The sequence below is a fragment of the Chiloscyllium plagiosum genome, unplaced genomic scaffold, assembly GCF_037043375.1.
Source record: "Chiloscyllium plagiosum isolate Xiang-an unplaced genomic scaffold, Cpla_swu_hap1 HiC_scaffold_44, whole genome shotgun sequence".
Taxonomy (NCBI): domain Eukaryota; kingdom Metazoa; phylum Chordata; class Chondrichthyes; order Orectolobiformes; family Hemiscylliidae; genus Chiloscyllium; species Chiloscyllium plagiosum.
In genome coordinates, this window is record NW_028270182.1 from 53870264 (window position 1) to 53896998 (window position 26735).

Consider the following 26735-nt stretch of genomic DNA (forward strand, 5'->3'; position numbering starts at 1 on the left):
TGAGAGACAGGAGGGTGAGAGATTGAGGGTGTGAGAGAGTGAGGTTATGAGAGAGACGGGTTTGAGAGGTGGGTGGTGAATGAAAAAGGGACTGAGCGAGTGAGGGAGTGAGAGAGAGAGGGTGAGAGAGAGGGGTGAGAGAGAGGGGTGAGAGAGGGTGTTTTAGAGAGGGGGATTGAGGTAGAGGGGTGAGAGAGAGATGGGGTAAAGAGAGAAGGGGTGGGAGAGAGAGGGTTGAGGGGTTTGAGAGATGAGAGATGGTGAGAGAGAGGGAGTGAGAAAGAGCGAGAGAGGGGATGCGAAAGAGAAATAGAGAGGGTGGGAGAGATGGAGGGATTGAGAGAGCGAAGGTGTGTGAGAGTAGTGTGAGAGAGAGGGGGATGTGAAAGAGATTGGGGTGGAGAGAGAGAGGGCTGAGAGAGAGAGGGGTGGGAGAGAGAGGGGGTGAGAGATAAATAGGGGTGGGGGAGGAAGAGAGAATGGGAGGATGAGAGGGTGAGAAAGAGAGAGTGTGAGGGAGGGGAGAGATGAGAGAGCAGGGTGAGATCGAGAGGTTCCTGAGAGAGAAGGGGCTGCTTGAGAGGGGGCTGAGAGAGAAACGGGGCTGAGAGAGAGAGGCTTAGAGAGAGTGGGTGTGAGAGGGGGGTTTAGGGAGAGAGGTGGTGAGAGAGAGAGGGGGATGGGAGAGAGAGGGGTGAGAGAGACAGTGGGGAAAGAGACAAAAGGGGCTGAGAGAGGGGGCTGAGAGAGCGCGGGCTGAGAGAAAGGGGGTGTGAAAGAGAAAGAGAGTGTGTGAGAGAGAGGGAATGAGAGAGAGAGGTGTGAGAGAACCGTTGAAAGAGGGAGAGAGGGGCTGAGAGAGGGGGTGAGAGAGAGTGGTGTGTGTGTGAGAGAGAGAGGTTTTGAGAGAGAGGGGTGAGAGAGGGGGTGAGAGAGATAGGTGAGAGAGAGGGTGGTGTGAGAGTGAGGGGATGAGAGAAAGGGGCAGAGAGAGTGGGTGTGAGATGGAAGGGTTGAGAGAGAGGGGGTGAGAAAGAGGGGTGAGAGAGAGAGGGTGAGAGAGAGGCGTTAAAAGAGGGTGAGAGGGGCAGAGAGGGGTTGAGAGAGAGACGGGGTGTGAGAGAGAGGGGCTGAGAGAGAGTGTGTGAGAGAGAGTGGGGTGAGAGAGAGGGGGTGTGTGAGTGAGGGGGTGAAAGCGAGAAAAGGGATGAGATAGAGTGTGTGAGAGAGGGGTGGTGACAGAGAGAGGGAGTGAGAGAGAAGGGGCGAGACAGAGTGTGGGGAGAGAGTGGGGAGAGAGAGTGAGGAGAGAGGAGTGAGAGAGGGGAGAGAGAGTGGTGAGAGACAGTGTGTGTGGTGAGGGGGGTGAGAGAGAAGGGTGATAGAGGGGGAAGAGAGAGGGGGGAAGAGAGAGGGGGAGAGAAACGGTGGAGAGAGAAGGGGAGAGAGGGGGTAGAGAGTGGGGGAAAGAGATTTAGAGGGGAGAAAGACTTAGAGTAGTGATACAGAGAGGGGTAAGAGAGAGGGGAAGTGAGAGAGTTGGGTTGAGAGAGAAATAGGGGTGGGGAGAGAGAGTCAGAGGATGAGAGGGTGAGAAAGAGAGAGAGTGTGAGGGAGGGGAGAGATGAGAGAGAGCAGGGTGAGATCGAAAGGGTACTGAGAGAGAATGGGGGCTGAGAGAGAGGGGAGTGAGAGAGAAACGGGACTGAGAGAGAGGGGCTCAGAGAGAGTGGGGGTGAGAGAGGGGGTGAGGGAGAGAGGGGGATGTTAGAGGGGGCTGAGAGAGAGACGGTGGGTGAGAGAGAGAGAATTGAGAGAGAGGGGGGTGAGAGAGAGATTGGGGTGAGAGACAGAAGGGGCTGAGAGAGAGGGGGCTGAGAGAGAAACAGGGCTGAGAGAGAAGGGTTCAGAGAGAGTGGGGTGTGAGAGAGAGGGGGTGAGGGAGAGGCAGAGAGAAAGAGAGAGGGGATGAGAAAGAGAAATAGAGAGGGTGGGAGAGATGGAGGGGGTGAGAGAGCGAGGGTGTGTGAGAGTAGTGTGAGAGGGAGGGGAATGTGAAAGAGATTGGGGTTGGAGAGAGAGAGAGGGCTGAGAGAGAGAGGGGTGGGAGAGACGGGGTGAGAGAGAGGCGTGAAAAGAGAGTGAGAGGGGCTGATAGTGTGGGGGAAGAGAGAAAGGGTGAGAAAGAGGGGTTGAGAGAGAGGGACGGTGTAAGAGAGAGGGGCTGAGAGAGAGTGGGGGTGAGAGAGAGGGGGTGTGTGAGTGAGGGGGTGAAAGGGAGAGAAGAGATGAGACAGAGTGTGTGAGAGAGGGGTGGTGAGAGAGAGAGGGAATGAGAGAGAAGGGGCGAGACAGAGTTTGGGGAGAGAGCAGGGGGAGAGAGGAGTGAGAGAGGGGAGAGAGAGTGGTGAGAGACAGTATGTGGTGAGAGAGGGTGAGAGAAAAGGGGTGAGAGAGGGGGGAAGAGAGAGGGGGAAAGAGAGAGGGGGTGAGAGACGGTGGAGAGAGGGGGGAGAGAAACGGTGGAGAGAGAAGGGGAGAGAGGGGTTAGAGAGTGGGGGAAATTGATTTAGAGGGGAGAAAGAGTTAGAGTAGTGAGACAGAGAGGGGTAACAGAGAGGGGAGGTGAGAGAGTTGGGGTGAGAGAGAAATAGGGGTGGGGGAGAGAGAGAGTCAGAGGAGGAGAGGGTGAGAAAGAGAGAGAGTGTGAGGGAGGGGAGAGATGAGAGAGAGCAGGGTGAGATTGAAAGGGTACTGAGAGAGAATGGGGGCTGAGAGAGAGGGGAGTGAGAGAGAAAGGGGACGGAGCGAGAGGGGGTTGAGAGAGAAACAGGGCTGAGAGAGGGGTTCAGAGAGTGTGGGGAGTGAGAGAGAGGGTGTGAGGGAGAGAGGGGGATGTGAGAGGGGGGTGAGAGAGAGACGGTGGGTGAGAGAGAGGGGTGAGAGAGAGGGGGGTGAGAGAGAGATTAGGGAGAGAGACAGAAGGTGCTGAGAGAGAGGGGGCTGAGAGAGCGCGGGATGATAGAGAGGGTGAGAAGAGAGGGCGTGAGAGAGATTGGGGAAAGAGAGGGGGAAGTCAGAGGGGGAAGAGAAAGAGGAGAGAGGGGGGTAGAGAGTGGGGGAAAGAGGTTGATATGGGAGAGAGAGTTAGAGTAGAGAGACAGAGAAGGGGTAAGAGAGAGGGGAGGTGAGAGAGTGGGGAGGTGAGAGAGGGGGGCGTGAGAGAGGGTGGTGTGAGAGGGAGTGAGAGAGTGGGATGTGGGAGAGGGGGGAGAGAGAGGGCTGAGAGAGGGGAGCTGAGAGAGAAAGGGGGCTGAGAGAGAGAGAGGGTCTGAAGGGGGTGAGAGAGAGAGAGAGAGATGGTGCGCGAGAGAGAGGGAGTGAGACAGAGAGTGATTAGAGAGGGGGAGAGAGAGGTGATAGAGGGGTGAGAGAGAGAGGGGAGAGAGAGAGAGAGTGGTGAGAGACAGGGGGTGTGAGAGATGGGGGTGAGAGAGATGGGGCTGAGAGAGGGGTGTGGGAGATTGGGTTGAGAGAGGGAGGGGTGAGGTTTGGTGAGCGAGGGGCGTGAAGGGGTTGAGAGGGGTTAAGAGCAGGGGGATTGGGGATGAGACAGCCGTGTGAGGGGGGATGAGAGAAAATGAGAGAGTGAGGAGAGGGAGGGGATGAGAGATAGAGTGGGGTGAGAGAGAGAGACGGGCTGAGAGAGCGCGGGGGTGAGACGGAGGAGGGTGTGAGAGAGGTGGGTGAGAGAGAGTGTATAAGAGAGGGGGGAGAGAGAGGGTGGGTATGAGGGAGAGAGTGATGGGGCGAGCGAGTGTGAGGGAGAGAGGGTGTGTGAGAGAGGGGAGAGATGAGAGAGACCGGGGTGGGGGTGGGTGTGAGACAGAGGGTTGGAGAGAGAGGGGGTGAGAGGGGTGAGAGAGAGAGTGGGTGAGACAGAGGGGTGTAGAGGGGGGAGATACAGGGTGGAGAGAGGGGTGAGAAATAGTGAGAGAGGGAGAGGGGAGAGGGGGGAGAGAAGGGGAGAGAAGGGGAGGTGGGGAGAGAGGGGGAGAGAGGGAGGAGGGGGAGTGAGAGTGTGGTAAGAGAGACAGAGAGAGGGGTGGGGAGTGAGAGAGAGGGGGCTGAGAGAGGGATAGAGCGTGCGGGGTTGAGAGAGAGAGGGGGGATGAGGGACAGCAGGGCGAGAGAGGGTGAGAAAGGGGGAGTGAGTTAGAGAGAGGGTGAGAGAGAGCGAGGGTGAGAGAGAGAGTGGGGGTGAGAGAGGGGTGACAAGAAGGGTGTGTGTGTGAGGGAGAGGGTGAGTGAGAGAGGGGGTGTGAGAGTGAGATGTTAGAGAGAGATCGGGTGATCGAGAGAGGGGGTGAGAGAGAGGGTGAGAGAGGACGATAGAGAGGACTAAGAGAAAGAGGGGGTGAGACAGAGAGGGTTGAGAGAGAGAGGAACAGTGAGAGAGATCAGGGTGGGACAGACTGGGGAGAGAGAGAGGGGCTGAGAAAGAGAGGGTTAGAGAGAAGTGGTGAGAGAGTGAGGTTGAGAGAGAGGTGTGAGAGAGAGGGGTGAGGGATAGCGCGGGTGAGAAAGATAAAGGGGGTGAGAGAGACAGGCTGAGAGAGAGAGAGGGTAAGAGAGGGGGTGAGAGAGAGAGGAGGTGAGAGAGAGGGATGAGAGAGAGAATTGAGGGGAGAGGGAGAGATGGTTGAGGGAGAGGGTGTGTGCGAGAGTGAGCGGGTTGGAAGACAGAGCGGGTGAGAAAGAAACAGTGGTGAGAGAGAGACTGGCTGAGAGAGAGAGAGGGTGAGAGAGAGGGGGTGAGAGAGAGAGGGTGTGAGAGAGGGTGAGGCAAGAGAGAGGGATCGAGGTGAGAGGGAGGGTGAGAGAGAGAGGTGATATGAGAGAGAGGGGTGAGAGAGAGAGTGGGTGTGAGAGAGAGGGGTGAGAGAGGTGGGTATGAGACTGTGGGGGTGAGAGAGTGGTGAGAGAGAGGGTGAGAGAGGGTGTGTGATCGAAAGAATGGGTGAGAGAGAGAGGTTGAAAGACAGCTGATGAGGGAGACAGGTAAAAGAGAGAGGGGCGAGAGAGAGGAGCTGAGAGAAAGAGAAGGCCTGAGAGAGAGGGTGAGAGAGAGTAGGGGAGAGAGAGAGAGGGTGATTGAGAGAGGTGTGTGAGAGAGAGGTGTGTGAGAGAGGAGCTGAGAGAAAGAGAGGGCCAGAGAGAGAGGGGGTGAGAGAGAAGGGGTGAGAGAGAGAGGGTGAGAGATGTGTGTGAGGTGGGGTGAGAGAGAGAGGGGGCTGAGAGAGGCGTGAGGGAAAGACGGCGCGAGAGAAGGTGTGAGAGAGGGTGGGAGAGAGAGTTGGATGTGAGAGAGAGGGGTGAGAGAGAGAGAGAGGTTTGAGAAAGAGGGGGTGAGGGAGAGGGGATATGAGAGAGAGAGAGAGGGTGTGAGAGGGAGTCTGAGAGAAGGAGGTGAGAGAGAGAGAGCGGGGGTAAGTGAGGGGAATGAGAGAGGGGAGAGGTGTCAGAGGGAGGGGATGAGAGAGTTAGAGTGGTGAGAGACGGGGGTGAGAGAGAGGGAATGACAGATAGAGCGGGGTGAGAGAGAGCCGTGAGAGAGAAGGGGTGTGAGAGAGAGAGGGGTGAGACAGAGAGGGGATGAGAGGGAGAGGGGGTGAGAGGGAGAGGGGGAGAGAGAGGGGTGAGAGAGAGGTGGTGAGAGAGAGTGTAGGTGAGATAGAAAGGGGTGTGAGCGAAAGGGCGTGAGGGAGAGGGTGCAGAGAGAGAGGGGATAAAGATAGAGCGGGGTGAGAGAGCAAGGGGTGAGAGAGACGGGCTGAGAGAGAAAGGGGGGTGGGAGAGAGAGGGTGAGAGGGTGAGAGGGTGAGTGAGATAGGGTGTGAGAGAGGGGGAGAGATGAGAGAGCAGGGTGAGATCGAGAGGGGGCTGAGAGAGAAAGGGGGCTGAGAGAGAGAGGGGTGAGGGAGTGATGGTTTGTGTAAGAGAGAGGGGGCTGAGAGAGGGGGGTGAGAGAGAGGGGCTGAGGGGTGAGAGAGAGAGAGGTGTGAGAGAGAGGGTGAGAGAGGGGGAAAGAGAGAGGGAGAAAGAGAGGGGGAGAGTGGAGAGAGGGGAAAGGGGAAGAGAGATTTAGAGGGGTGAGAGTGTTCAAGGGGTGAGAGTGAGGGGAGAGACAGAGGGGATGTGAGAGAGTGGGGAAGTGAGTGGGGGTCGTGAGAGAGGGTGGTATGAGAGGGTATGAGAGAGTGGGATGTGTGGGGGAGAGAGAGGGTGCGTGAGAGATGTGGGGTGAGAGAGAGGGGGCTGAGAGAGAGGGGGGCTGAGAGAAAAAGAGTGCTCTGAAAGAGATGGTGAACTCGAGGGCAGAGAGAGCGGGATAAGAGAGAGAGGGGTCAGAGAGAGTGGGGGTGAGAGAGAAAGGCTCTGAGAGAGAGAGTGTCTGAGAGAGAGGTGGTGAGAGAGAGGGGGTGAGAGAGAGGGGGTGAGTGAGAGACAGAGGGTTAGACAGAGAGGTGTGAGACAGAGGTGTGTGTGTGTGAGAGAGAGAGGGGTGAGAGAGTGTCTGAGAGAAGCGATGAGAGAGAAGGGGTGAGAGAGAGAGTTGTCAGAGTGAGTGTGGGTGAGAGCGAATGGGGCTGAGAGGGAGGTGTAAGAGAGGGAGGGGTGAGAGAAAGAGGTGGGTGTGAGAGCGAGAGGGTGTGAGATAGAGAGGGGGTGAGAGAGAGGGGTGTGAGAGAGAGAGCCTGAGAGAGGGGGTGAGAGAATGGGTGAGAGTGAGAGAGAGAGGTGTCAGAGAGAGGGGCAAGAGAGTGAGTGGCTGAGAGAAAGAGAGAGCCCGAGAGAGAGGGGGGGTGAGAGAGAGGATGAGAGAGAGAGAGGGTGAGAGAGAGAGGTGTGTGAGTGAGAGAAGGGTGGGTGAGAAAGGGTGCTGAGAGAGAGAGGGTGTGAGAGAGAGGGGTGAGAGAGAGAAGATAAAAGAGAAAGAGTGTTTGAGAGAGGGGGGGTCAGAGTGGGGTTGAGAGTGAGAAGGGTTGAGAGAGTTGGGGTGTGAGAGAGAGGAGGGTGAGAGAGAGATGAGGGAGAGAGATTGTGTGAGAGAGGGGGTGAGGGAGAAGGGGTGCGAAAGAATGGGTGAGAGAGGGAATTGTGTGAGAGAGAGTGTGAGAGAGAGGGGTGTGAGGGAGAGAGTGGTGTGAGAGAGACGGGATGAGCCAGAGGGGATGAGAGAGAGGGATAAGAGAGAGATGGGTGAGAGAGCGGGAGAGAGAGGGAGAGAGTGGTGCGGGGGATGAGAGAGAGGGTTTGAGGGGGTGCAAGAGAAAGAGGGGTGAGAGAAAGACGGGTAAGAGAGGGAGAGGGGTGAAAGAGAGAGAGGGGGTGGGAGAGAGAGGATGAGACAGAGGGAGTGAGAGAGGGATGAGAGAGAGAGGGATGAGGGAGATGGAGAGAGGGGTGCGGGGGATGAGAGCGCGGGGATGGGAGAGAGGGTTTGAGAGAGAGGGGCAAGAGAGAGAGAGGGGTGAGAGAGAGAGACGGGTGAGAGAGGAAGGGGTTGAGAACAGAAAGGGTGAGAGAGAGGGGGTGAGAGAGAGAGGGTGTGAGAGGGAGTCTGAGAGAAGGAGATAAGAGAGAGAGCGGGGGTAAGTGAGGGGAATGAGAGATGGGAGAGAGAGGGGGGGGAGGGAGGATTGGGGAGAGGGCGGAGAGGTGTCAGAGGGAGGGGATGAGAGAGTTAGAGTGGTTAGAGAGGGGGTGAGAGAGAGGGAATGACAGATAGTGCGGGGTGAGAGAGAGGGGGTGTGAGACAGAGAGGGGTGAGACAGAGAGGGGGTGAGAGGGAGAGGGGGAGAGAGAGATGGGTGAGAGAGAGGTGGTGAGAGAGAGTGGGTGAGATAGAAAGGGGTGTGAGCGAAAGGGCGTGCGGGAGAGGGTGCAGAGAGACAGGGGATGAAAGATAGAGCGGGGTGAGAGAGTGAGGGGTGAGAGAGAGGGGCTGAGAGAGAAAGAGGGGTGGGAGAGAGAGAGTGAGAGGGTGAGAGGGTGAGCGAGATAGAGTGTGAGAGAGTGTAGAGATGAGAGAGCAGGGTGAGATCGAGAGGGGGCTGAGAGAGAAAGGGGGCTGAGAGAGAGAGGGGTGAGGGAGTGATGGTTTGTGTAAGAGAGAGGGGGCTGAGAGAGGGGGGTGAGAGAGAGGGGCTGAGGGGTGAGAGAGAGAGAGGTGTGAGAGAGAGGGTGAGAGAGGGGGAAAGAGAGAGGGAGAAAGAGAGGGGGAGAGTGGGGAGAGGGGAAAGGGGAAGAGAGATTTAGAGGGGTGAGAGTGTTCAAGGGGTGAGAGAGAGAGAGGGGAGAGACAGAGGGGATGTGAGAGAGGGGGGACGTGAGTGGGGGGCGTGAGAGAGGGTGGTATGAGAGGGTATGAGAGAGTGGGATGTGTGGGGGAGAGAGAGGGTGCGTGAGAGATGTGGGGTGAGAGAGAGGGGGCTGAGAGAGAGGGGTGCTGAGAGAGAAAGAGGGCTCTGAAAGAGAGCGTGAATTCGAGGGCAGAGAGAGCGGGATAAGAGAGAGAGGTGGTGAGAGAGAGTGGGGGGTGAGAGAGAAAGGGGGTTGAGAGAGAGTGTCTGAGAGAGGGGGGTGAGAGAGAGGGGGTGTGTGAGAGTGAGAGGGTTAGACAGAGAGGTGTGTGAGAGAGGGGTGTGCGTGTGAGAGAGAGAGGGGTGAGAGAGTGTCTGAGAGAAGGGATGAGAGAGAAGGGGCGAGAGAGAGAGAGGGTGAGAGAGGAAGGCGGTGAGAGAGACAGAGGGCCTGAGAGAGAGGGGACGAGAGAGAATGGCTGAGAGAGAGAGGAGTGAGAGAGAGGGCTGAGATAGAGAGGGCCTCTGTGAAAGAGAGGAACTGAGAGAGGGGTGAGAGTGGATGAGAATAAAGGGGAAACTTTATTGCTGGAACAGCACAGCAGGTCAGGCAGCATCCAGGGAACAGGAGATTCGACGTTTCGGGCACAAGCCCTTCTTCAGGAATGAGGCTCATTCCTGAAGAAGGGCGTGTGCCCGAAACGTCGAATCTCCTGTTCCCTGGATGCTGCCTGACCTGCTGTGCTGTTCCAGCAATAAAGTTTCAACTTTGATCTCCAGCATCTGCAGACCTCACTTTCTCCTTGAGAATTAAGGGGTCAGAGAGAGAGGGTGAGGGGGAGATACAGGGCGGAGAGAGGGGTGAGAGAGAGTGAGAGAGGGAGGTGGAGAGAGGGGGAGAGAAGGGGAGAGAGGGGGAGGTGGTGAGAGAGGGGGAGAGAGGGGAGAAAGAGAGTGGTAAGAGAGATAGAGGGAGGGGTGGGGAGTGAGAGAGAGAGGGCTGAGAGAGGAAGAGAGAGTGCGGGGTTGAGAGAGAGAGAGAAGGATGAGGGACAGAAGGGCGAGAGAGAGGTGGTGAAAAAGGGGGAGTGAGATAGAGAGAGGGTGAGGGACAGAGAGGGTAAGAGAGAGAGTGGGAGTGAGACAGAGCGGGTGTGTGAGAGAGAGAGGGTTGAGAAAGACAGTGGTGAGAGAGCGGTAAGGGAGAGAGAGGATGTGGGAGAGAGAAATTGGGTGATAGAGAGAGGGTGGAGAGAGAGGGGATGAGAGAGTGAGAGAGAATGCAGGTTTGAGAGAGAGAGGGATGAGGGACAGCAGGGCGAGCGAAAGAGGGTGAGAAGGGGGGTGAGGTAGAGAGAGAGGGTGTGAGAGAGAGGGGTGAGAGAGAAAGGGGGTGACAGAGAGAGAGGGGGAGATGGAGGGGATGACAGATAGAGCGGGGTGAGAGAGAGAGGAGTGAGAGAGAGGGGTGGAAGAGAGAGAGGGGTGAGAGAGAGGAGGGCTGACATAAAGAGAGGGCCTGAGTGATGGGGGCGAGAGAGGGGTGAGAGAGAAGGGGTGAGAGAGAGAGAGAGGGTGAGAGAAAGAGAGGGGTGCGAGAGAGAGGGGGCGAGAGCGAGAGAGGGTTAAGAGAGAGAGTGATGAGAGATAGACAGGGGTGAGGGAGATGAAGTGGGAGAGAAGGGGTGAAAGAGAAAGTAGTGTGAGTGAGGGTAAGAGAGAAAGGGGTGAGAGAGTGAGGGGTGAGAGAGGGGTTGAGAAAGAGAGGGTGAGAGAGGGTGTGAAAGAGAAGGGATGAGAGAGAGGGGATAAAGAGAGGGAGTGAGAGAGAGAGACTGATAAGAGAGGGGGTGAGAATGAGAGAGAGGGGTAAGAGAGGAAGGGGCTGAGAGAGTGAGAATGGGTGAGAGAGAGAGAGGGTGAATGATAGCGGATGAGAGAGAGGGGTAAGAGAGAGAGAGGGTGAGAGAGGAAGGGAGTGAGAGAGAGGGAGGGGGTGTGAGAGCGGTGTGTGTGAGAGAAAGAGGGGCGTATGAGAGAGAGAGAGGGGTGAGAGAGAGGAGCTGAGAGAAAGAGAAGGCCTGAGAGAGAGGGGTTGAGAGAGAAGGGGTGAGAGAGAGAGAGGGTGAATGAGAGAGGTGTGTGAAAGAGGGGGGTGAGAGAGAGATTGGTAAGAGACAGAGAGAGATGGGTGTGAGAGGAAGGGGCTGACAGCGAGAGAGGTGACAGAGAAGGTGTGGGTTAGAGAGAATGGGTGAGAGAGAGAGGGTGAAAGATAGCGGATGAGAGAGAGGGGTAAGAGAGAGAAAATGGGTGTGAGAAAAAGAGGGGGTGAAAGATAGCGGATGAGGGGAGGGGTAAGAGAGAGAGAGGGTGAGAGAGGAAGGGAGTGAGAGAGAGGGAGGCGGTAAGAGAGAATGGGTGTGAGAGAGATGGTGAGAGAGAAGTGTGTGAAAGAGAGAGGCGTGTGAGAGAGACAAGCTGAGAGAAAGAGAGGGCCTGAGAGAGTGGGTGAGAGAGAAGGGGTGAGAGATAAAGGGTGAGAGATGTGTGTGAGGGGGGATGAGAGAGAGGGGTGTGAGAGAGGCGTGAGGGAAAGAGGGTGCAAGAGAAGGTGTGATGGAGGGGGTGAGAGAGAGTTGTGTGAGAGAGGGATAAGAGAGAGAGGGGTGAGAGAGAGGGGTGAGAAAGAGAGGGTGAGGGAGAGAGAAAGTTGAGGGAGAGATGAGCCAGAGGGGGTGAGAGAGTGGGGTAAGAGAGAGGGGTGAAGAGAGAGACGGATAAGAGAGATGGAGAGAGGGATGCGGGGGTTGAGAGACAGGGGAAGGGAGAGAGGGTTTGAGAGAGAGGGGCAAGAGAGAGAGCTGATAGAGAGAGAGAACAGTAAGAGAGGAAAGGGCGAGAGAGAGGCTGAGTGAGAAAGGACGCTGGGAGAGAGAGAGTGAGAGGGTGAGAGGGTGAGAGGGTGAGAGAGAGAGGTTGTGGGAGAGGGGAGAGATGAGACAGAGCAGGGCGAGATAGAGAGGGAGCAGAGAGAGAAAGGGGCAGAGAGAGAGGTGATGAGAGAGAAAGGGGGCTGAGAGGGGGGGTGTGAGAGAGAGGGGTGAAAGAGTGAGGGGGTGTGTGAGAGAGCGGGCTGAGAGAAAGGGGTTGGGATTGATGCGGCTGAGAGGGAGAGACAGAGGGGGAGAGAGAGGAGGTGAGACGGAGGGGGAAAGAGAGGGGGTAAGAGAGGGGGTAAGTGGTGGGAGAGATAGTGGGGAGGGGGGAGACAGGGGGAGAGAGATTAGAGGGGTGAGTGTTAGAGGGATGTGAGAGAGAGGGGTGAGACAGAGGGGATGTGAGAGAGTGGGGAAGTGAGAGGGGGGCGTGAGAGAGGGTGGTATGAGAGGGGGTGAGAGAGTGGGATGTGTGGGGGAGAGAGAGGGGGCTGAGAGAGAGGGGGCTGAGAGAGAGTGGGGCTGAGAGAGAAAGGGGGCTGTGAGAGAGACAGGGTCTGAGAGAGAATGGGGTGAGAGGGGCTGAAAGAGAGAGGCTGTGAGAGAGAACGGGTGAGAAGGAGAGATTGGGGTGAGAGAGAAACAGAGACAGAGGTGAGAGAGAGGGGTGTGAGAAAGAGAGTGCTGGTGAGAGAGAGTGTGGGTGAGACAAAGGGGGGTAGAGGGAGTCGTTATAGGGCGGAGTGAGGGGTGAGAGAGAGGGATGAGAGAGAGGGGGAGAGACGGGGAGAGAAGGGGGAGAGAGGGGGAGGTGCGGTGAGAGTGGGGAGAGAGGGAGGAGGGGGAGAGAGAGAGTGGTAAGAGAGATGGAGAGCGGGGTAGGGTGTGAGGTGGGGATGAGTGACAGCAGAGAGAGAGAGGGTGAGAGACGGGATTGAGAGAGAGTGAGGGTGGGAGAGAGAGGGGGTGAGAGAAAGAGAGAGCCTGAGAGAGAGGGGCGGAGAGAGAAGTGGTGAGAGAGAAGGGGTGAGCGAGAGTGTTCCAGAGAGAGGTGTGTGAGAGAGAGGGGGTAAGAGACAGAGGGGTGTGAGAGCGCAAGGAGGAGAAAGAGAGAGAGAAGGGGGTGTGTGAGCGAGAGGAGGGTGAGAGAGAGGTGAGGGAGAGAGTGGGTTTGAGAGAGAAATGGGGTGACAGAGAGAGGGGATGAGAGAGAAGGGGTGCGAGAGAGTGGGTGAGAGAGAGAATTGTGTGAGAGAGAGGGGGTGAGGGAGAGAGGGTGAGAGAGAGGGTTTTGAGGGAGAGTGGGTGTGAGAGAGAGGGATGAGAGAGAGGGGTGAGAGAGAGAGGGGTGTGAGAGAGAAGGGGTGAGAGAGACTGGATGAGACAGAGGTGGTGAGAGAGAGGGGTAAGAGAGAGATGGGTGAGAGAGAAAGGGATGAGAGAGGCAGAGAGTGGTGCGGGGGATGAGATAGACGGGATGAGAGAGAGGGTTTGAGGGGGGACAAGAGGGAGAGGGGTGAGAGAGAGATGGGTAAGAGAGGGAGAGGGGTGAGAGAGAGAGAGGGGTGTGAGAGAGAGAGGGGGGTGAGAGAGAGAGGATGAGACAGAGGAGGTGAGAGAGGGGTGAGAGAGAGAGGGATGACAGAGATAGAGAGAGTAGTGCGGGGAATGAGAGAGAGAGGGGATGGGAGAGAGGGTTTGAGAGAGAGGGGCAAGAGAGAGAGAGAGGTGAGAGAGAGAGACGAGTGGGAGAGGAAGGGGTAGAGAACAGAAAGGGTGAGAGAGAGGGGGGTGAGAGATAGGGGATGAGAGAGAGGGGTGAGAGGGAGTCTGAGAGAAGGAGGTGAGAGAGAGCGGGTTTAAATGAGGTGAATGAGAGAGGGGGAGAGAGGGGGGTATTGGTGAGAGAGGTGTCAGAGGGAGGGGATGAGAGAGTTAGAGGGGTGCTGAGAGAGAAAGGGAGCTCTGAGAGAGAGGGTGAATGAGAGGGGAGAGAGAGTGTGATGAGAGGTGGGGTGAGAGAGAGTGGGGCTGAGAGAGAAAGGGGCCTGAGAGAGAGAGTGTGTCTGAGAGAGAGGGGTTGAGAGAGAGGGGTGAGAGGGAGAGGCGGTTAGAGACAGAGAGAGAGTGGGGGTGAGAGAGGGAGAGAGGGATAAGCGAGAGGGGCGTGAGAGAGAGAGTGCTGGTGAGAGAGAGTGGGTGAGACAGAGGTGGGTAGAGAGGGGGAATGCAGGGTAGAGAGAGGGGTGAGAGAGAGAGGGATGAGAGAGGGAGATGGGAGAGAGGTGGAGAGATGCGGGAGAGAGTGTGAGAGAGAGATTGGCAAGAGAGATGGAGAGAGTGATGGGGAGTGAGAGAGAGGGGGGTGAGAGAGAGAGAGAGAGTGTGTGGTTGAGAGTGAGAGGGCATGAGAGAGAGCAGGGCGAGAGAGAGCGGGTGAGAGAGAAAGGGGGATGGGAGAGAGAGTGAGAGTTTGAGCGAGAGAGGGTGTGAGAGAGGGGAGAGATGAGAGAGAGCAGGGTGAGATCGAGAGGGGGCTGAGAGAGACAGGGGCTGAGAGAGAGGTGATGAGGGAGAAAGGGGCTGGAAGAGATGGGGCTGAGAGAGAAAGGGGCTGAGAGAGAGGGACTGAGAGAGAGAGGGGGTGAGAGAGAGGGCTTAGAGACTGAGGGGGGTGTGAGAGAGAAGGGGAAAGATAGAGGGAAGAGAGTGTGGGGGAAGAGGGGGGAAACGGAGGGGGAGAGAGTTAGAAGGGTGAGAGTGTTAGAGGGGTGAGAGAGACGGGTTGAGACAGAGGGGATGTGAGAGAGTGAGTAATAAGAGGGGGGTGTGGGGGCGGTGAGAGAGGTGTGGAGAGAGAAAGGGGGCTATGAGAGAGGGGCTGAGAGAGAGGGGGGAGAGAAAGAGGGGTGAGAGAGAGAGGGGTTTGAGAGAAAGGGGGTGGGGGGAGGAGGATGGGAGAGTGGGGATTAGAGAGGGAAGTGTGAGAGAGGGTGGTTGTTGGTGGTGTGAGAGAGGTGTGTGAGCGGGTGAGGGGGTGAGAGAGAGAGTGTGAGGTGTGATGTGAGAGATGGAGTGTGAGAGAGGGGTTTGGAGGGTTGAGAGAGGGAGGTGAGATGGGGGGAGAGAGGGAGGTTGAGACAGAGTGGTGAGAGAGATAGAGAGAGTGGGAGAGGGGGAGATAGAGAGGGGATGAGAGACAGAGCGGGGTGAAAGAGAAAGGGGGTGAGGGGGTGGGTGGGAGAGAGGGGGTGAAGAGAGAGTGTGGGTGAGAGAGAAAGGGTGTGATAGAGAGAGGGGGAGAGTGAGAGCATGATAAATAGAGCGAAGTGAGAGAGAGTGGTGAGAGAGAAAGGGGGTGGGAGAGAGAGAGAGTGAGAGGGTGAGAGGGTGAGAGAGAGAGGTTGTGAGAGAGGGGATAGATGAGAGATAGTAGGGTGAGATCGAGAGGGGGCTGAGAGAAAAACTGGGCTGAGAGAGAGGTGATGAGAGAGAAACGGGGTGACAGAGAGAGGGGGTGAGAAAGAAGGGGTGCGAGAGAGTGGGTGAGAGAGAGAATTGTGTGAGAGAGAGGGGTGTGAGTGAGAGAGGGTGAGAGAGAGGGGTGAGAGGGAGAGTGGGTGTGAGAGAGATGGATGAGAGAGAGGGGTGAGAGAGAGAGGGGTGTGAGAGAGAAGGGGGTGAGAGAGACTGGATGAGACAGAGGTGGTGAGAGAGGGGGTAAGAGAGAGATGGGTGAGAGAGAGAGGGATGAGAGAGGGAGAGAATGGTGCGGGGGATGAGATAGAGGGAATGAGAGAGAGGGTTTGAGGGGGGACAAGAGGGAGAGAGGTGAGAGAGAGAGATGGGTAAGAGAGGGAGAGGGGTGAGAGAGAGAGGGGTGAGAGAGAGGGTGAGATTGAGAGAGGGGTGTGAGAGAGAGAGGAATGTGATAGAGAGAGGATGAGACAGAGGGGGTGAGAGGGGGTGAGAGAGAGAGGGATGAGAGAGTTAGACAGAGTGGTGCGGGGGATGAAAGAGAGGGGATGGGAGAGAGGATTTGAGAGAGGGGGCAAGAGAGAGAGAGGTGAGACAGAGAGAGACGATTGGGAGAGGAAGGGGTAGGGCACAGAAAGGGTGAGAGAGAGGGGGGGTTAAAGAGAGGGGGTGAGAGAGAGGGGATGAGAGAGAGGAGGTGAGAGGGAGTCTGAGAGAAGGAGGTGAGAGAGAGCGGGGTTAAATGAGGGGAATGAGAGAGTGGGAGAGAATGGGGGAGAGGAGGTATTGGGGAGAGAGGTGTCAGAGGGAGTGGATGAGAGAGTTAGAGGTCAGAGAGAGGTGTGAGAGAGTTGGAGGGATGAGAGAGTTAAATTGGTGAGAGAGGAGGGTGAGAGAGAGGGGATGACAGATAGAGCGGAGTGAGAGAGAGGCGGGTGAGAGAGTGGGGGTGAGAGAGCGAGGGTGTGAGAGGGAGAGGGGGAGAGAGAGAGGGGTGAGAGAGAGAGAGGTGGTGAGAGAGAGAGTGGGTGAGAGAGAAAAAGGTGTGAGCGAAAGGGCGTGAGAGAGAGGGTGCAGAGACAGAGAGGGTGGGAGAGAGAGAGAGTGAGAAGGTGAGGGGGTGAGCGAGATAGGGTGTGAGAGAGGGGAGAGATGAGAGAGCAGGGTGAGATCGAGAGGGGGCTGAGAGAGAAAGGGAGCTGAGAGAGAGGGGGTGAGGGAGTGATGGTTTGTGTAAGAGAGATGGGGCTGAGAGGGAGAGAGAGAGGGGGTGAGAGAGAGGGGGTGAGAGAAGGGAGAAAGAGAGCGGGGGAAAGAGAGAGGGGAGAGTGGGAGAGTGGGGAGAGGGGGAGAGGTGGAAGACAGAGTTAGAGGGGTGAGAGTGTTAGAGGGGTGAGAGAGAGAGGGGTGAGACAGAGGGGATGTGTGAGAGTGGAGAAGTGAGAGGGTGGCGTGAGAGAGGGTGGTATGAGATGGGGTGAGAGAGTGGGATGTGTGGAGGAGAGAGCGGGTGTGTGAGAGATGTGGGATGAGATAGAGGGGGCTGAGAGAGAGGGGTGCTGAGAGAGAAAGGGGGCTCTGAGAGAGAGGGTGAATGAGAGGGGAGAGAGAGTGGGATGAGTGGTGGGGTGAGAGAGAGTGGGGCTGAGAGAGAAAGGGGCCTGAGGGAGAGAGTGTGTCTGAGAGAGAGGGGTTGAGAGAGAGGGGTGAGAGAGAGAGGCGGTGAGAGAGAGAGAGAGAGAGTGGGGGTGAGAGAGGGAGAGAGGGGTGAGCGAGAGGGGCGTGAGAGAGAGAGTGCTGGTGAGAGAGAGAGTGGGTGAGACAGAGGTGGGTAGAGAGGGGGAATGCAGGGTAGAGAGGGGGTGAGAGAGAGAGGGATGAGAGAGAGATAGGGGAGAGAGGTGGAGAGATGCGGGAGAGAGTGTGAGAGAGAGATTGGCAAGAGAGATGGAGAGAGTGATGGGCAGTGAGAGAGAGGGGGTGAGAGAGGGAGAGAGGGTGAGTGGTTGAGAGTGAGAGGCCATGAGAGAGAGCAGGACGAAAGAGAGCGAGTGAGAGAGGGGAGTGAGAGAGAGCGGTTGAGAGAGAGGGGGAATGATAGAGAGCAGGGCGAGAGAGAGGGGGGCGAGAGAGAAATGGGGATGGGAGAGAGAGAGTGAGAGTTTGAGCGAGAGAGGGTGTGAGAGAGGGGAGAGATGAGAGAGCAGGGTGAGATCGAGAGGGGGCTGAGAGAGACAGGGGGCTGAGAGAGAGGTGATGAGAGAGAAAGGGGCTGGAAGAGATGGGGCTGAGAGAGAAAGGGGCTGAGAGAGAGGGGCTGAGAGAGAGAGGGAGTGAGAGAGAGGGCTGAGAGAGTGAGGGTGTGTGTGAGAGAGAGGGGCTGAGAGAGAAGGGGGTGAGAGAGAAGGGGAAAGATAGAGGGGAGAGAGAGTGTGGGGGAAGAGGGGGAGACGGAGGGGGAGAGAGTTAGGAGGGTGAGAGTGTTAGAGGGGTGAGAGAGACGGGTTGAGACAGAGGGGATGTGAGAGAGTGAGAAATAAGAGGGGTGTGTGGGGGGGGGGTGAGAGAGGTGTGGAGAGAGAAAGGGGGCTATGAGAGAGGGGCTGAGAGAGAGGGGGAGAGAAAGAGGGGTGAGAGAGAGAGGGGGTTTGAGAGAAAGGGGTGGGGGGAGAGGAGGATGGGAGAGTGGGAATTAGAGAGGGAGGTGTGAGAGAGGGTGGTTGTTGGGGGTGTGAGAGAGGGGTGTGAGCGGGTGAGGGGGTGGGAGAGAGAGTGTGAGGGGTGATGTGAGAGATGGAGTGTGAGAGAGGGGTTTGGAGGGTTGAGAGAGGGAGGTGAGATGGGGGGAGAGAGGGATGTTGAGACAGAGTGGTGAGAGAGATAGAGAGCGGATGAGAGACAGAGCGGGGTGAAAGAGAAAGGGGGTGAGAGGGGTGGGTGAGAGAGAGGGGGTGAAGGGAGAGTGTGGGTGAGAGAGAAAGGGCGTGATAGAGAGAGGGGGAGATAGAGAGCATTAAAAATAGAGCGAAGTGAGAGAGAGGGGTGAGAGAGAAAGGGGGTGGGAGAGAGATAGTGAGAGGGTGAGAGGGTGAGACAGAGAGGTTGTGAGAGAGGGGATAGATGAGAGAGAGTAGGCTGAGATCGAGAGGGGGCTGAGAGAAAAAGTGGGCTGAGAAACAAGTGATGAGACAGAAACGGGGCTGAGAGAGAGGTGCTGAAAGAGAAAGAGGGCTGAGAGAGAGGGGGCTGAGAGAGAGAGTGGGTGTGCGAGAGAGAGGTGAGAGAGTGAGGGGGTGTGAGAAAGAGGGGTCTGAGAGTGAGGGGTGTGAGATAGAGGGGGTTGAGAGAGAGAGGGAGTGAGAGAGGAGTGGTGAGAGAGGGGGTGAGAGAGGGGGTGTGAGTGAGAGGGGAAGAGAGAGAGGAAAGAGAGAGGGGGAGACAGGGAGGGGAGATAGAGTTATAGGGGTGAGAGTGTTAGAAGGGTGAGAAAGCTAGAGGGTGTGAGACAGAGGGGAGGTGAGAGAGTGGGGAAGTGAGAGGGGGGCGTGAGGAAGGGTGGTAATAGAGGGGGTGAGAGAGAGGGCTGTGAGTGGAGAGAGGGTGGGTGAGAGAGGTGGGGTGAGAGAGAGGGGGCTGAGATGGAGAGGTGCTGAATGAGAGGGTGGCTGAAAGAGAGTTGGGCCGAGAGAGAAAGGGGCTGTGAGAGAGAGTTGGGCCGAGAGAGAAAGGGGCTGTGAGAGAGAGGTTGAGTGAGAGGGGAGAGAGAGAGTGGGATGAGAGGGGAGGGTGAGAGAGAAAGGGGCTGAGACAGAGGGTCTGAGAGAGGGGAAGATATGGAGAGGGGTGAGAGAGAGAGGTGGTGAGAGAGAGAGTGGGTGTGAGAGAGCGAAGGTCTGAGAGAGAGGGTGTGAAGAGAAAGTGTGAGAAAGAGAAAGGGGGCGAAGAGAGAGAGGGGGGCTGTGAGAGAGGGTCGTGAGAGAGAGTACTAGTGAGAGGGAGTGTGTGAGACAGAGAGGGGGTAGAGGGGGTAGAGGGGGAAGAGACAGGGCGTGAGAGAGAGAGGGATGTGAGAGAGAGAGGGGTGATAAAGAGAGAAGGGGTGAGAGAGAGGGGGGATGGGAGAGAGAGAGTTTGAGAGAGAGGGGTGAGAGGGGTGTTTGAGAGTGAGGGTGGGTGAGGAGGGTGAGAGAGAGGAGTGAGAGAGAGGGTGTGAGAGAAGGGGAGAAAATGCCTGGATGTGAGAGAGAGAGAGAGAGACAGGCTGAGAGAGAGAGAGCCGGTGAGAGAGCGGAGGTGAGAAAGGGGATGAGACAGAGGTGGTGAGAGAGGGGTAGGAGGGGGAAGGGTGAGTGAGAGAGGGCTGAGAGAGAGAGGAACAGAAAGGGGGATAGAGGGGGAGAAAGAGGGGGAGGATGTGGGAGGGGGGAGATAGAGATAAAGGAGTGAGAGAAATGGAGAGAGGAGTGCGTGGGCGGTAAGAGATAGGGCAGTGAGAGAGCGAGGGGTGAGAGAGCGGATGTGTGTGTGAGAGAGGGGGATGTGTGAAAGAGGGGGTGTTGAGAGAGAGGGGGTGAGAGAGGGGTGTGTGAGAGAGAGGGTTTGAGAGTGAGAGAGGGGTGAGAGAGAGGGTGCAAAAGAGTTGGAGGTGAGAGAGGGGGCTGAGAGAGGGGAGGGGTGAGAGAGGGGGGATTGGAGAGAGTTCGGGGTGAGAGAAGGGGTGAGAGAGGTGTGGGGGGTGAGAGACAGTGGGCTGAGAGAGAGAGGGGTGAGACAGAAAGAGAGTGGTGAGAGTGGGAGGCTTTAAGAGAGTAAGAGGGCTAAGAGAGAAAAGAATGAGAGAGTGGGGGTGAGAGAGATGGGAGACAGAGAGGGAATGACAGATAGAGCGGGGTGAGAGAGAGAGGAGGTGAGAGAGAGGAGGTGAGAGAGAGGGGTGAGAGTGAGTGAGTGAGGAGGATGTGAGAGATAGAGGGTGAGGGGGTGAGAGAGAGGGTGCGAGAGAGTGAGAGTGAGTGAGGGGGTGAGAGAGAGGGGGGAGAGAGGACATGACAGATAGAGAGGGGGTGAGAGAGAGAGGTGTGAGAGAGAGAGGGGTGGAGAGAGAGGGTGAGAAAGAGAGGTGTGTGTGAGAGAGAGTGTTAAGAGACAGAGGAGTGAGAGAGAGGGTGAGAGACAGAGGGTGTGTGAGAGAGAGAGGGGATGGGGGTGAGAGGGTGAGAGAGGGGGGGGGTGAGAGAGAGATGGTTAAGAGAGAGAGGTGTGTGAGAGAGAAGGGTGAAAGAGAGAGAGGGAGAGAGGGGGTGTGAGAGAGATCGGGGTGGAAGAGAGAGCTGGTGAGAAAGAGACAGTGAGTGAGAGAGAGGGAGAGAGAGGGGGTGTTAGAGTGAGGGGTGTGTGAGAGTGAGGGGGGTGAGAGAGGAGGCTGAGAGAGAGAGAGGGATGAGAGAGAAACGTGAGAGAAAGAGATTGAGAGAGAGGTGTGTGAGAAAGGGGGTGAGAGAGAGAGAGAGGTGAGTGAGAGAAGGTGTGAGAGAGAGATCGGGGTGGAAGAGAGAGCGGGTGAGAAAGAGACAGGGATTGAGAGAAACAGGCTGAAAGAGAGAGAGAGAGTGGGTGAGAGAGGGGAGTGAGAGTGAAGGGATGAGAGAGAGGGGGTGAGAGAGAGGGGTGAGAGAGAGAGGGGTGAGAGAGAGGAGGTGTGAGAAAGAGAGGGGTGAGGGAGAGAGGGGGTGTGAGAGAGATCGTGCTGGAAGAGAGAGCGGGTGACAAAGAGACAGGGGTGAGAGAGAGACAGGCTGAGAGGAGAGGGTGAGAGAGAGGGGATGAGAGAGAGGGGGTGAGAGAGACAGAGGTAAGAGAGATAGGGATGAGAGTGAGAGGGGTGAGAGAGAGAGGGCCTAAGAGAGAGTGGGTAAGAGAGAGGGCGTGAGAGAGGAGGGATGAGAGAGTGAGAGAGAGAGAGAGAGAGAGAGAGAGAGAGTGGTGGTGAGAGAGCGAGAGGGCAAAGAGAGAGAGGGGTGAGAGAGAGAAGTTAGAGAGAGATTGAGGTAGAAGAGAGAGCGGGTGAGACAGAGACAAGGGATGAGGGAGAGACAGGCTGAGAGAGAGTGGGGGTGAGAGAGAGGGCCTGAGAGAGAGGGGGTGAGAGAGAGGAGGTGAGAGAAGGGGTGAGAGAGAGAGGTTGAGAGAGAGAGAGAGGTGTGTGAAAGAGAGGCCAGTAAGATGGAGGGATGAGAAAGAGAGCGGTGAGAGAGAGGGGGCTGAGATAGATGGGGCTGAGAGAGGGGGATGAGAGCGACGGGGTAAGAGAGAAGGGGTGAGAGAGAAGGGGTGAGAGAAAGAGGTGTGTGAGAGGGACAGCGGTAAGAGAGAGAAAAGGATGAGAGAGAGGGGGGTGAGAGAGTGGGGTGAGAGAGAGAGACAGGCTGAGACAGAGGGTGAGAGAGAGAGGGTGAGAGAGAGGCGGGAGAACGAATGATTGCGAGAGAGGGGTAAGAGAGAGGGGTGTGAGAGAGAGGGTGAGAGAGAGAGGGGGGTGAGAGAGATCAGGGTGGGACAGAGAGGGGATGAGGAAGAAAGAGGAGTGAGAGAGAGGGATCAGAGAGTGTGGGGAAGAGATTAAGGAGAGGGAGGATGTAGAGAATGGGGCAGAGAGAGCGGGGAGAGAGGGGGAGACCGAAAGGGGAGAGGGTTGGATAGAAAGGGGGAGAGAGATGGAGGGCATGGAGAAAGGGGAGTGAAAGAGAGGTGAGAGAGGGGAGGGAGAAAGAGAGGGGGGGAGAGAGTGGGGGAGAGAGAGAGAGAGAGGGGGTGAGAGAGAGGCAGGAAAGAGAGGGGGAGAGAGATGGGGAGAGGGCGAGTGGCGTGAGAGAGGGGGAGAGAGGAGGGAGAGAGAGGGGAGAAGGGGAGAGAGGTGGGCGAGAGAGAGAGGGGTGAGAGTGTGGGATGAGAGAGAGGGGTGAGAGAGAGGGGTGAGACAGAGGGGTTAGACAGAGGGGTGAGAGAGGATTGAGACAGAGGGGAGAGGGGGAGAGTGGTGAGTGAGAGAGAGGATGAGAGAGTGGGTTGAGAGCGAAGGCTGAGACAGAGGGGTGAGACAAAAGGGAGAGGGGGGAGAGTGGTGGGTGAGAGAGAGGGGTGAGAGAGAGGGAGAGAGTGGGGAGAGACGACGAGAGAGGTGGGAGAGAGGGGAGAGGGGGAAAGGGGGGAGAGAGAGGTTGGGGGGACAGAGGGGGGAATGAGAGAGGTGGAGTGTAAGAGTGGGAAGAGAGCACAAGAGGGGTAGAGGGAGAGAGACAGAAGGTTAGAGAGAGAGTCGGAGAGAGAGAGGATGAGGGAGAGACGGATTGAGAGTGAGAGGGGGTGTGAGTGAGAGGGGGTGTGAGTGAGAGGGGTGAGAGAGAGGGAGAGAGAGAGAGAGAGAGTGAGTCGGGCGAGAGAGAGGGTTTGGTTGGAGAGTGAGTGAGGGGGTGAGAGGTAGAGGGTGAGAGAGAGAGAATGAGCGAGGGGTGAGAGGGGAGAGAGAGAGAGACAGACAGACAGAGTGCCAGAAACAGAGAGAGAGTGAAATGTCTCAGGGAGGACCAGTACAGCAGAAGTGAAAGCAGGACCCTCACAAGATGGTGGGAATGAAGCCTAGAATATAGCTGTTCCCTGCCCAGCTCTGTATCTATGTCCTATCTTCCGGGTGTGAATACAGAAGGCCACGAACTTCTCCCTGTGCTGTTTACTGTGAGTGATCTTCCCGGCTGCAGGATTTACTGAAGGCTCCAGACCTCTCTCTTCATGTCTCTCTGGCTGACCAACCGTCTTTGATGTGGCTATGGACGAGACAAGAGTTAGGAATTCGGCTGAGACAGGAACATCCTGATGACCTACAAGAGACAGAGAAACAGACAGAATGAGAAATTAGACTGATGCAGTGATGTGTACACATGGAGGATGGCACTGAGTCCCACAGAAATCTGGAAAATCCCAGTCTCCATCCCTGGCCTGCGCTTTTGCATCGCTCTGGAATGGAGAATTCTGTTGGCTCAGGATCTTGAGTAGCTGCAAGAGTGAGAGATACTGACAGAGGCAGTAATTAGACCCACACAGTGAGGGATATCACGTGGAGAGAGACTGAGTGATATCACCAGAGTGCAGGAAGGTATCAGGAGCACACAATGGTCATGATGAAAGGGGTGTGATTCATGGTGCACTGGGATCAGTACTCACTGATGGGTGAGCTACGAGTGGGACAGGTGATGTCTTCGTGTTATTTTCACCCGACTGTTCATCCAGATGTTAATGCCGGTGTCAGCTATACCCATCTAACTGCTTAATATCCTTTCAGGAGGGAAATCTGTTATAGAAAGCGGGTCTGCCCTACACATGATCCAGACCCAGAGCGATGGGGTTGACTCTAAACTGCTCTCTGTAATGATCCAGCAAGGAACTCAGCTCAAGGGCAGCTCGGGGTGGGCATGCGATGCTGGCCAGCCAGAGACAGCAACATCCCATGAGTGAATTGAACACAACATTGCTGGGACCAGTGTCCTGGCCAATCATGTCGGTAGGCTTATGGACAGGACTTTAAGCTGACAGAGAGAATGCAGGGCCAGGGTTCAGGTGAAAGGAGCTTTCCAAATCCAAAGAAAATGGCAATGTAGCTGAAGACGAGCAGAAATGAACAGGAAGAGACAGAGTTTAACTGAAACTGTACATCAGTGAATTGGACTGTGACAAGAAATTGTGGAAAGAGTCAATCGTAATGTACTTTTTTTTGGACTGGCTCAAGTCTCTGGTACAGAGATAAATTAGGTTTAGTGGTGACACTGTGAACAAAAGGTGGAACATTAATATTCTATTGTCCACCTCCTTGAGGGGTCTCAGGGAGAGCAGGATGGGTAGCCCTGACAGTAATGGGTAACAACGGCAATACAGAGAAAGCATTTGGCCTCAGATGATGAAGCTGAATCAACCTGAATGCAGATTCTGGGTAACACGTGTCAAAAACACAAGCAGGAGAACAGTTTTTCGTCTGCCTAACAGCATTTCATTGCTTAACCCTGTTACACATTCCAATGAATTCCTGTGTCCTGCGAAGGCACTGTGATCGTTTTGGGAGATTTCAGTCTTTGTATATCTGGGACAGCCACATTGGCAAAAGTGATGATCTCCAAACTCCTCTTTGAATGTTTGTATCAGTGTTTCTTTGAATAACACGTTGTGCAAACAGCCAGGGACGTGACTATCTCAGATCGACCGTTGGGTGATGACGTTGAGTGAAGGAGTAATGTCCCACTGAGATATCCTCTGGGAAATTGTAGTGTCGTGGAATTCAGCGAGTTGATGGATTTTTAAAGTGACCATAAGGCACACCCTACAATCACAACCAAAGCCATTGACATGTGTTTGAGAGGAGAACTGACCAAGGTAAACAGGGGAAACAGTGAAGTGTATGGCTGGAAATGGAGAGTGGAAAACATTTACAGTCATAGAGATGTACAGCACAGACACAGACCCTTCGGTCCAACTCATCCACGCCACCCACATATCCTGTGGGTGGACGAGGGGAAAGCGGTAGATGTGGTGTATATGGATTTTAGTAAGGCGTTTGATAAGGTTCCCCATGGTAGACTACTGCAACAAAATACGGAGGTATGGCATTGAGGGTGAGTTGGAGGTTTGGATTAGGAGTTGGCTGGCTGGAAGAAGACAGAGGGTAGTAGTTGATGGCAAAGGTTCATCTTGGAGTGCCGTCACAAGCGGTGTTCCGCAAGGATCTGTTTTGGGATCATTGCTGTTTTTCATTTTTATAAATGACCTGGAGGAGGGGTTAGAAGGTTGGGTGAGCAAGTTTGCGGATGATACGAAAGTCGGAGGAGTTGTAGACAGTGAGGAAGGATGTGGCAGGTTACAGCGGGATATAGATAAGCTGCAGAACTGGGCAGAAAGGTGGCAAATGGAGTTCAATGTAACTAAGTGTGAGGTGATTCACTTTGGTAAGAGTAATAAAAAGATGGGGTACTGGGCTAATGGTCGGATACTTGGTAGTGTGGATGAGCAGAGGGATCTTGGTGTCCATGTACACAGACCTTTGAAAGTTGCCACCCAGATAAATAGTGCGGTGAAGAAGGCATATGGCGTACTGGCTTTTATTGGGAGAGGAATTGAGTTCCGGAGTACTGAGGTCATGTTGCAGTTGTATAAGACTCTGGTGCGGCCGCATCTGGAGTATTGTGTGCAGTTTTGGTCGCCATACTATAGGAAGGATGTGGAAGCACTGGAACGTGTGCAGAGGAGGTTTACCAGGATGTTGCCTGGTATGGTAGAAAGATCGTATGAGGAAAGGCTGAGGCACTTGGGGTTGTTTTCATTGGAGAAAAGAAGGTTTAGGGGTGACTTGATAGAGGTGTACAAGATGATTAGGGGTTTAGATAGGGTCGACAGTGAGAATCTTTTTCCACGTATGGAGTCAGCTATTACAAGGGGGCATAGCTTTAAATTAAGGGGGGTAGGTATAGGACAGATGTTAGGGGTAGGTTCTTTACTCAGCGAGTCGTGAGTTCATGGAATGCCCTTACAGTAGCAGTGGAGGACTCTCCCTCATTATGGGCATTTAAGCGGGCATTGGATAGGCATATGGAGGATACTGGGCTAGTGTAGGTTAGGTGGGCTTGGATCGGCGCAACATTGAAGGCCGAAGGGCCTGAACTGCGCTGTATTCTTCTATGTTCTATGTTCTAACATAATCTCGTCACATTTGCCAGCACTTGGCCCAAATCCCTCACAATCCTTCCTGTTCGTATACCCATCCAGATGCCTTTTAAATGCAGTAATTGTACCGGTCTCCACCACTTCATCTGGCAGGTCATTCCATACACGCAACACGCTCCACATCAAAACGTTGTCCTTTACATTCCTTTTATGTCTTTCCCCTCTTATCCTGAACCTGGGACCTCCAGTTCTGGACCACCCCACCCCAGGGAAAAGACCGTGTCTGTTAATCCTAACCATGCCTTTCATGGTTTTATAAAACTCCATATGGGTTTTCCTTCAGCCTCAGACATTCCAGAAAAAACTTCCCCAGCTCATTTAACCTCTCCCTTTAGCTCAAATCTTCCAATCCTGTCAGCATCTTTGTAAATCTTTTCTGAACACTTTCAGTTTATACAATATCCATCCAATAGCGAGGCGACAAGAATTGCAAACAATATTCCAACAATGGCTTATCCAATGTCCTGTACAGCCACAACATGACCTGCTAACTCCTCTACTCAATGCACTGATCAGTAAACACAAGCATACCAAACACCTTCACTATCCTATCGACCAACAATTCTCCTTTCAAGGAACAATAAACCTGCACTCCAAGGTCTCTTTGTTCAGAAACACTCCCTGGGAGCTTAACATTAAGTGTATAAATCCTGCGAAGACTTGCTTTCCCAAAATGCAGCACCTCCCATTTATCTGAATTAAACTCCATCTGTCACTCCTCAGCCCATTGGCCCATCAGTTCACCATCCCGTTGCAATGTGAAGGAACATTCTTCACTGTCCACTACACCTCTAATTTTGGTGTCATCTGCAAACGTACTAACTATACCTGCTGTGTTCATATCCAAATCATGCATATAATTAATGGAAAGCAGTGGATGCAGCACCGATCCTTGTGGCACTCCACTGGTCACAGGTCTCCAGTCTGAAAAAACAACCCTCCACAACCACCCTCTGTCTTCTACCTTTGAGCCAGTTTTGTAATCAAATGGCTGGTTTTCCCTGTATTCCATGAGAGCTATCCCCTCCCTGACTGATCCCTACCCAACAATGCAATCACCCCCTCCCTGACTGATCCCTACCCAACACTGCAATCTCTCCCTCCCTGCCTGATCCCTACCCAACACTGCACTCACCCCCTCCCTGCCTGATCCCTACCCAACACTACGTTCATCCCCTCCCTGACTGATCCC